The following is a 10504-nucleotide window of genomic DNA, read 5'->3' on the forward strand; positions in this document are numbered from 1 at the left end:
TTTTGGGTCAGGTATTTAAAACTATTAGATATGATGGATAGTAGACATAGGATGGGATGAAGATCAGAACGGTCAAGTTGTGAGGAAGAGGAACTATACAGAGAAGCTTCATAGATTTAGCAAAGGATGCAGAGCATTTGGTAAGAAAGAGAAGAATCCTAAAATAATGGAGATGATCAGCTGCAGAGATTACCCTAGAGAAAGTAGCTGATAGAATAAAATTGGAAATTTATGTCCCATTAAAAAATATAATTGTTTGAATGTAAAAGGGATATTTTACTTAACGTTGTAGCAATAATAAAACACTAATGTATTTCTGTAGCAGACAGCATTCAGTATTCTTTTAGTATGCAAAACGTAAGGATTTCGCTTTTTATTTACAGAACAGCGCACAGTTTAAATGTGCTAGTTTGATCTGCCATCTAGTTTTATTGAGCTGTTTAGCCAGTTGAGAACAGTTAGTCTGCATTAAAATGACACATAATACCTCCCAAATCTTCATGTCATATGGTGACTTGTTTTATTTATATTGAATTTTCATTTATAAAGGTGGTCCTTTAATTAAAACAATTTCCGAAAAATATCTCCTCTTCTCCTTTGTGAAATGCATGAGACTGCCTTTTTTCTTGCTCATAAAAGGTAGCTAATAAACTTTTATTTAAAGTAAAATTCTAATTGGGTACTTTTTATTTTTATTTGAGCAACATTTTCCACTGGTAACTTTGCTTGTTTTGTGTGTGTGTGTGTGTGTGTGTGTGTGTGTGTGTGTGTGTGTGTGTGTGTGTGTGTGTGTGTGTACAAATAGATAACGGAGATCCCACACACACAGGGAGGACTGCATACCAGAGCATGATACAAAGCAGAGTGCAGCTGCACTACAGCACAAAGTTTTTACATGAGTGATAACAAGTTTTCGCACCCATCCAACATACATTGTCATTGGGTAACTGAAAAGGAAAGTTTGTTTTTGTTCTTTTCGGAGTGGAAGCTGGTAGGGGTTGTCTGCCATTTTTGTTCAAACACTTTTTCTCCTGTTTTGTGGTCAGGCAGGGAGCTCAGCCTTTGTACTTTTAAGTTTACTCTTAGGTAGAGATATTTTGCTTTTATAATTGGGGGAGGGGGGTTTGTTAATTATTTTTGGAGACCCTGAAGCTTAAAGCTTCACTGTGTTTAAATCTTGTATGTTTGTAATTTTACCTTTTCAACATTGTAAAATAAATTGTATCTTCACTTACTTACATCAACTGCTTAAGGGGTTATTTCCTTATTTTATGTTACACCCAGTGCCATGACTGAACTTCATTAAGGGGGTTGTAACAAACATAGTAAACAAACATGAAATTTACATTAAAGGCTAATTTTGGGGAAAACATTACACTGAATGGGCAGCTGATTAAAGGGTTATCCAAATCTAAAAGTTCAATCAGTGTCTCTCACAGAAACGTAAATACAAAGGTTTTTCTCGAATAATTATTTTCTTCTAGATATCTGACTGAACTTTAAAGGAAAAGGTTGTAGAAAGGAAAAAAGAATTAACTCCAAGTAAGCGACATTTGGTCCATCAGTTCCGGCCACCTTTGAGGAACCAAGAAAAGCTGATAAGCCAACAATCGTCATTTTTATTTTGTAAAATAAATCTGATTTATGACTTCCGTTCTCATTGATGCACTAGGTTCCAAACTAGAAGGAAAAGTTTACTTTAAGAAGCATTTGTTTTGTATGTGTCCAGGGTGTACCCCGCCTCTCGCCCATAGACTGCTGGAGATAGGCACCAGCTTCCCCGTGACCCACTATGGAATAAGCGGTAGAAAATGACTGACTGACTGTTTTGTATGTTTTATGTATGTTGTACCCAGTGAAGAGTGATACTTGATGGCAAAACTGGAAGCTATAAAATGCTATATTTAGCTATGCTGAGCAAATTATATAACGATTAATAGTAATTTTATTTATAAAGGTCTTTTAATCAAAGTGCTGTACAATCAGTTAAAAACAGGCATCAAAAACAGAATGATAAAAATAACAAAAAATTAAAGCATTTCAAAATAGCTAAAGACACATAGCAAAGGGAAACGAGGTTAAAAGCATCCACAGAGTGTGCAGTCATCCAGAGGAAGACTGTTCCAACGTTTAGGTACCTGAAAAGAGAAAGCTCGCTCACCAACAGTCTTTTTCCTGACTTTAGGCAACATCATCAGGCCAGTTACTTGAGATGGATGGCACAAGAAGTTCATAAACCTTAAGAGGTTCATTTAAATAAGGATGTACAAGTCCATGAAGTGTTTTATACATTAGCAAGAGCACCTTGTAATCAGCTCGAACCTGACAAGGAAGCCAATGAAGAAAGGCCAACACCGGGGTAATGTGCTTTCTTTCTGCTTTCAGTGGAGGAGGACGCTTTTTCTCTGTCTCCCACACCCTCCCATATCTGCCCTGCTTCAGCTCTGTGTCTTGTCTTCTTTTTGGAGCCTGTTTTTGCATATCTTCCAAAATTTCCTCAAAGTTATGTAAACATGACGCTATGCTCCATCTGCCCCCTCCCTTCCCTGAGGACATCTATGGACCTGCTCAGAACTGTGTGGCAGTTGATGAACATTCCAACGTACCATCAAGGACAATGGTCTCTGTGACAGTGCTTTGTGGACTTACTCACACACATTCACATGCACACACACACGCTCAAGATAAACATATATGCACCCCTCACACCGCCTTCACAGATCTCCTGCATGATGTTGTTTCGTATGTGTGTTGCTTCTTTGTGCTGAGGTTTTTATGCAATCTCAAACTGTATCCTGCTAAGGATAAAGTGTGAAATATAATTTTTGTTCCCCTAATACGACCTCTTTTCTCATCTAACAAGGGCAGCGCCTGTGAGTGGGCAGCAAAGCCTCTCTGACCCGTTCCCCCTTGTCTTGTGTCATGATGTCTGTCTGGATGGGTTGTAGTGGAATTCTAATTTCCCCTCAGGAATCAATAAAGTATTTTTGAATTTGAATTGAATTTGAATTGAATATTTCCCCACTTTGGTCAAAATATAAGCAGCAGTATTTTCCACCATCTGCAGAGGTCTAAAACTCTTTTGAGGCAGTCCAGACAGTAGGGCATTACAATAGTCCAAGCGAGATGTTAGAAATGAATGGATGAGGACTTCAGCATCCTTGTAAGACAGGATAGACCTGATCCTAGCAATTCTTCTGAGATGAAAATAAGACACTTTAGACAAGAGATAGAGAGATTCACCAATTAGAATCGATGGTCCGAAACAGATGTTAGTGATGCGACTGCACTGGTAGCTTCAGTGTGCATCAGATATAGCCAGGTAAATGTATCTTTCTTATGGTCCGTTCACACCGAATGCGGATTTTGCGATTTACATGTTATCCCTATGTAGAGGCGCGTTCAGGAGCGGGGCAGAGTGGCACAACGCGGTGCGAAGGAGATGGAGGACGCGTTGCGGAAGGCGCACCGAGCGAAGCGGGAGCAGAGCGAGAGCAATAGACAAGTTGAAAAATCTGAACTTTTTCCTAAATTCGCGTCGCGTCAACCAATCAGGGACTGGATGTGGCTGTGACGTAGGGTGAAAGACCGCAGCAGAGAAGAAGCGGTTGTCAGTGAAGATGGAGGACCAGATCATAGTGGCGGTGTGCGGCAAGCCAGAGTTGTATGGCTCAACTAATTACTTTTTCCGAAACAAGTACAGAAAGGACCTGGCCTGGTTATGTTTAGGCACAAATATCTTATATTTAGGAGATGTGGACATTGAACCGCCACCTTAACGTGGTGGAGGGGTTTGAGTGCTCAAATGATCCTAGAGGCTATGTTGTCTGGGGCCTAAAAGCTCCTGGTAGGGTCTCCCATGGCAAACAGGCTCTAGGTGATGGGTCAGACAAAGAGTGGTTCAAGAATCCCTCATGAGGACCAAAATATCGAGGCATGTGGTACAGCAGAGCCGGGGTCCCACCCTGGAGCCAGGCCTGGGGTCGGGACTCGCCGGAGAGCGCCTGGTGGCCGGGTTGCTCCTCGCGGGACCCGGCCGGGCCAAGCCCGAACGAGAGACGCGAGGCCATCCCCCAGTGGGCCCACCACCTGCAGGAGAAACCGTGAGGGACCGGTGCAAAGAGGATTGGGTGGCGGACGAAGGTGGAGACCTCAGCGGCCCGATCCCCGGATGCTTTGGCTGGCTCTAGGGACGTAGAATGTCACCTCGCTGGGGGGGAAGGAGCCTGAGCTTGTGCGGGAGGTCGAGAGATATTGACTAGAAATAGTCGGGCTTGCCTCCACGCACAGCGTGGGCTCTGGAACCCATCTCCTTGAGAGGGGTTGGACTCTCTTCTACTCTGGAGTGGCCCACGGGGAGAGGCGGCGGGCTGGTGTGGGTTTGCTTGTTGCCCCCCAGCTCAGCCGTCTCGTGTTGAGATGAGAGGGTCGTATCCCTGCGCCTTCGGGTTGGGGAGAGGTCTCTGACTATCATTTCAGCCTACGGGCCAAGTGGTAGTGCAGAGTACCCGGCCTTCTTGGCGTCCCTGTCAGGGGTGCTGGATAGTGCCCCTCCCGGGGACTCCATTATTCTGCTGGGGGACTTCAACGCCCACGTGGGGAACGACAGTGACACCTGTCCGCCATGTTCAGTTGAAACCAGCAAGCAGCAGATGGAAGCTCCTCCTATTTGATGACGCGGTGAAGCGTTGCCGCTTGTTGCCAAATGCCAAGCAGGCATAATCACACAAATGACGCGAAATATTCGCAGAATCAGCGTTTGGTGTGAACGCACAATTAGCGTGTCTGCATTGGTAAAAACCCATGGTTACATTGAATATTATGTACTTTATCTCCTCTGATTTCACTTCCATCACTTTCTCTTCTTGGCGTTTTGTTATTAAAACTTACAGGAACCGAGCGGCACAGCCACAGTTCAACAGCAGCAAAATGGAGGGAAGTGAAACAGGTGAGGAGAAGATATGCAACTTTATTCTGAAAACACTGAAGACACAAGTCCAAAGTTTGCCAATACTTCGGATTCTTCAAAACAACACCAAGGTTTTTCATTTTGTCAGTAGATTGTAAAACGCAGTTATAGCTATCAAAAAAAAGTGAAACATTGTCAGATAGATTATGCAATTTTTGAGGAACATTCTCTGAGAACCAATTCCTAACAGCTGAAAGACAGACCTCAAGTTTGGACAAGCTAAACACATTATCAAAAAGTAGAGGCACTTATATCTGAAAATCATCAGCATAACACTGAAAACCAATTCCAAAAGAACGTAGTAAATGACGAAGAGGCATAAGATAGTGGGAGAAAAGCATAGGACCCAAGAAAGAGCTGTGCGGATCCCCATACCTGACTGCACAAGGCTCAGCATCGGTTACCAAAACACTTTAACTTCTGTCAGACAAATAAGACTTCAACCACATCAGCACCTTACCCGAGATGCAAAAACGATGTTCAAGTATCTCAAATAAGATACAGTGATCAACCGTATGAAAGGTGGCCCTAAGGTCCAACAACAATAAAACTGAAGCACAATCAGAGTCAATATTTAACAACAACCCACCTTTGTCAGCGTTGTCTCAATGGAATGATTTGCTCTGAAGACAGACTGAATGGGCTTCAATTGATTATGCTGTGAGGTACTGAATCTGCTGCTTTGAGACCACTTTCTCAAAGACATTTGCTGGTGAGTAAGCATAAAGTCCAGACTTCTTTAATAATGGTTTAACCACTACTGATTTGAAACATGCAGGGAAAGCGCCAAATAGATATAATTCCACATCCCAAGAGCCAGCTTCTGCAGCCGAGGATCAGACCACCAAGGTCTCCACCTTCGGCCGCCACCCATAACACATTGCACCCAGCCCTTTGGACCCTCCCACGGGTGGTGAGCCCATCGAAAGGGGGACCCACATTTCCTCGTCAGGCTGTGCCCAGCCGGGCTCCATGGGTGAAAGCCCAGCCACCAGGCACTCGCCAGTGTGCCCCACCTCCAGGCCTGACTCCAGAGTGGGGCCTTGGTGACCCACATCCGGACAAGGGAACACTGTGTCCATTTTTGGCAATCAGCATAAGGGGTCTTTGGGCTGCACTTATATGATCCCTCACCTAGGACCTGTTTGCCTTGGGTGACACTACCAGGGGCATAGAGCCACTGACAACATAGCTTCGAGGATCATTGAGACACTCAAACCCCTCCACCACATTAAGGTGGCAGCCCAGGGAGGGGGATACATTCTCTCTGGTGGGAAAGGGGCCTGAGTTGGTGTGTGAGGTATAGAGTGTTGGGACCCACAGCCATGGAAACAACATTAAAACTCCGGTACAAACTTTTCTGGAACTTTCAAAATGATTTGCATTTAAATGACTTCGAGCAACTGAGGAAGGGGTAACAGCGGACTTCCCATGATGCCTCCGCCCGTATAAAACCCCAACCTTTTAAATGGTCCTTTCTCTACCACCCGGACTCCGCTGAGAGAGTGGCCGGAAAGGCAGCGCGCTAATGTTTCTTTGCTGGCAAACAGACATAAACTCTTCAAACTGGATCCAAGGAAGTCATACGATCATCGATCATATGCACTAAGTTAAGTACTGATGAATTACTGTTGAAAGAATCCGGTATTCATTCATAAAAAGGGGTAAATTAAGGTATAAGAATTGCTTACTTTCTCTCTGAGGCCTGCAGAAGCAAACTGTCCCAGAGAAGTCCCCAGTAGAGACGCTGTCTCTACAAGCTGAGTGAAGCGGTTTTTCCTGCCTGAGAGAAGGACAACAGGAGCCGCATCACCGTGGTTACGATAACGTGCAGTTTGGCTGGCCGACAGAACAGCCGCCACTCCCCACAGCTGAGGAGGTTAGCTGTAGCTAACCATTTAAAGACTGTGGATGTTTCTTCAAAACTTCGCTGCCCTGGACATCGTTCCTCACCACAGTTCATGAGGTTAAGTGTTTGGGAAGAATAATATAGAAGTGATTTAGACTGAAATGATCTAAACGTTTTTCATTTTATGAAGTTTGGTTTTGTTTGTGTTGAACTCAGCTATCTTGGTGCTAGCAGAATATCTGCAGCACACGTGTTCAGGTTTTGTTCTCTGTTTGTGGGTTTTTAAAGTTAAGACAAACTTTATTTAAATGGTGATTTTAAATACAGAAGATCGGCCATAACGCGCCGTCCGCGCTTATGCATTTTAACCCACTTATTAAAAGTATTTTTAAAGGTGTGTGTTTGATTCGGGTGCTAATCTATCAGACTCTTTTGTTAGCTTCAACTGCTAACAGCTAAGGACACGCGCTTGCTGCCTAATAATATTTACCCAGAAAGGTTTAGTTTTCAATTTAGTAAATAATGTGTCCCTAACATCATTTTACTAAATTTGATAACTAAGTAAACACCATTAAGCCCCATTTCTCCAGAAAGATTTGGCTCTTTTCCAAAATATTCCCTTAATAATATTTCTTTAAATATTATTTTAATAAATAAAGGCAGCTAATGAGCCTCCGTTGAGAATTAGTCATCCAGAAGGTTGGTTTTATTCAACAGATCATTCTTAAAACCTTATTTTATTAAAATAATATTTTATCTGATCTTGCATTGTGAATGATTGTCCAAGATAGTTCCAAGACTAACTTCACGTCACTTCCAGATTCTTCAAGATAATCCTTGGTTCTCAAACATAAACATGGCATGCTAATGTTACATCACTCTTTTCGGTCATGATTTTCAATCATCTCTCATCAACTTGTTTATATTGTACATAGCCCATTAGTCTTCCATATTCTTTAATTCTGCTTGGTAGTTTAGTTGGATTGTTTTAGCATAGTAAAGAGTTTGTTGATTGAAATATGTTTGACTTTGAGTTGACTTATTTTTGTTAATAAATTCTTGTATTTTAAGAAATTGTGTGAATTCATTCCATGTGTGTGCAGAGTTTATGCTGTTCAATAATGTCAGTCTGGCTCACACCTTTCTATTTTGTCCTAATACCATCGCCTTACTGGGCTGGTATTCACAGGACAACCCTTAACAGACCGAAATATTGTTTGATAAAATATTAAAATATTAATATGAAATATTAAATAATATTCTCAGATTCATAACCCTAACAAGAGGGTCCGGCTAGAAATAGTTGGGCTCACCTCGACGCACAGCTCTGGCTCTGGAACCAGTCTCCTTGAGACGGGTTGGACAATCTTCCACACTGGAGTTGCCCACTGGTGAGAGGTGCCTAGCTGGGGTGGGCATACTTGTTGCCCCCCATCTCTGCACCTGTACGTTGGGGTTCACTCCGGTAAGCGAGAGGGTAGCCTCCCTCCTCCTACGGGTGGGGGGACGGGTTCTGATTGTTGTTTGCGCTTATGCACCAAGCAGCAGTTTAGACTACCCACCCTTTTTGGAGTCTTTAGAGGGGGTGTAGGAGAGTGCCCCTCTGGGGGACTCCATTGTTCTGCTGGGGGACTTCAACGCTCACGTTGGCAATGACAGTGAGACCTGGAGGGGTGTGGTTGTGAGAAATGGCCCTCACTTTCTGAACCTGAGTGGTGTTTTGTTATTGGACTTCTGTGCTCATCATGGATTGTCCATAACTAACACCATGTTCAAGCATAACAGTGTCTATATATGCTCTTAGCACCAGGACACCCTAGGCCGCAGTTTCATGATCAACTTTGCTGTCGTGTCATCAGATCTGCGGCCGTATGTCTTGGACACTCGGGTGAAGAGGGGAGCGGAGCTTTCCACTGACCATTACCTGGTGAAGAGCTGGCTCCAATGCTGGGGGAGGATGACGCTCAGATCTGGAAGACCCAAAGGAATCTTGAGGGTCTGCTAGGAACATCTGATGGAGTCTCTCGTGAGGTGGAGCTTCAACTCTCACCTCCTTGAGAGCTTCAAACACGTTCCGGGGGAGGTGGGGCACATTGAGTCCAAGTGGGCCATGTTCCGTGTCTCCATTGCCAAGGCGAGGTGATTAAAAAGCTCCTCGGTGGTAAGGCCCTGGGGGTGGATTTTGTATGGATGTTGTCTGGTTGTTATATGGTTGTGTTGGTTAACGTGACTCTGCAGCATAGGGGGACCACCACCCCAGCAGACCTTCTCCGGGTCAGGGAGGGGAGGTCCTGCCTCAAGTGGAGGAGTTCAAGTATCTTGGGGTCTTGTTCATGAATAAGGGAAAAATGGAGCAGGAGATTGATAGATGGATTGGTGCTGCATCAGCAGTGATGCGGGCGCTGTATGGGTCTGTCGTGGTAAAGAGAGAGCTGAGTCAAAAAACTAAGCTCTCGATTTACCAGCCGATCTACGTTCCTACCCTCATGGGTCATGACCGAAAGAACGAGATTGCGGATACAACGGCCGAAATGAGTTGCCTCCGCAGGGTGTCTGGGCGGTCCCTTAGAGATAGGGTGAGAAGCTCAGTCATCTGGGAGGGACTCAGAGTAGAGCCGCTGCTTCTCCACGTTGAGAGGAGCCAGTTGAGGTGGCTCAGGCATCTGGTTAGGATGCCTCCTGGACGCCTCCCTTGTGAGGTGTTCCAGGCACGTCCCACCCGGGAGGAGATCCAGAGGAAGACCCAGGACACGCTGGAGGGACTATGTTTCTTGGCAGGCCCGGGAACAACTTGGGATTCTCCTGGATGAGCTGGCCCAAGTGGCTGGGGAAAGGAAAGTCTGGGTCTCTCTGCTTAGGCTGCTGCCCCCACGACCCGACCCCGGATAAGCGGACGACAACGGATGAATAGATGGATGGATAAAATGTATGGGCCAAGTGGGGACCAAAGAAAGATCTTTTATAACCCATGATGGAAAAGGATCCAGAGAACAGGTTGTTGAGCATGCTGAAATAAGAAAGTTAGACAAATCCGACAATGAAAGGAACACAAATTCAGTTAAACCTGGTCCACTGCTAATAGAAGAAGCAGCAGCAAGTAATATGTCACCATGTGAAACCTGGGGAATTTCCAGTCTGATGTCCTCAGCCCTGTCATGAAAAAACACAAGAAAATCTTGCGTTGTCAAATTAGAGCAGCTGACCGCAAGATTGCGCTGTGAGTCTTGACACAGTATCAAACAACCACTTTGAATCATGCCGGTTATTCTCAATAAAATGAGAATAAAAGGATCTCATTGCAGCAGCATGGCAGACTGATACGTAACAAGACAATCTTTCCAGGCTTGCAAAAATACCTCCAGTCTGGATCGACACCACTGACGCTCAACTTTTTTGCATTCCTTTTTAAGATTTAAAACATTTTCATTCAACCAGGGAGTAGGACTCTTTTTAAGACATTTCTTAACCTTTGCTGGGGCCACAGAATCCAGCAGAGCCTGGAGGACAAGATTACATTTCTCAGTCAAGATATCCACAGAGAAATCCTTACTGAAAACTGAATCAACCAATTCAGGTGAGGCAATCTGGAATTTCTGAACATGCTTTAACCTCCGGGTTATTATCTTCAGACGGTGCTGCAATATTTCCACAGAAGGCTTGTTTCTAAAGATGCCATCTATTTGTAG

Source organism: Girardinichthys multiradiatus, chromosome 3 (genome assembly GCF_021462225.1).
Source record: "Girardinichthys multiradiatus isolate DD_20200921_A chromosome 3, DD_fGirMul_XY1, whole genome shotgun sequence".
NCBI classification, from domain to species: domain Eukaryota; kingdom Metazoa; phylum Chordata; class Actinopteri; order Cyprinodontiformes; family Goodeidae; genus Girardinichthys; species Girardinichthys multiradiatus.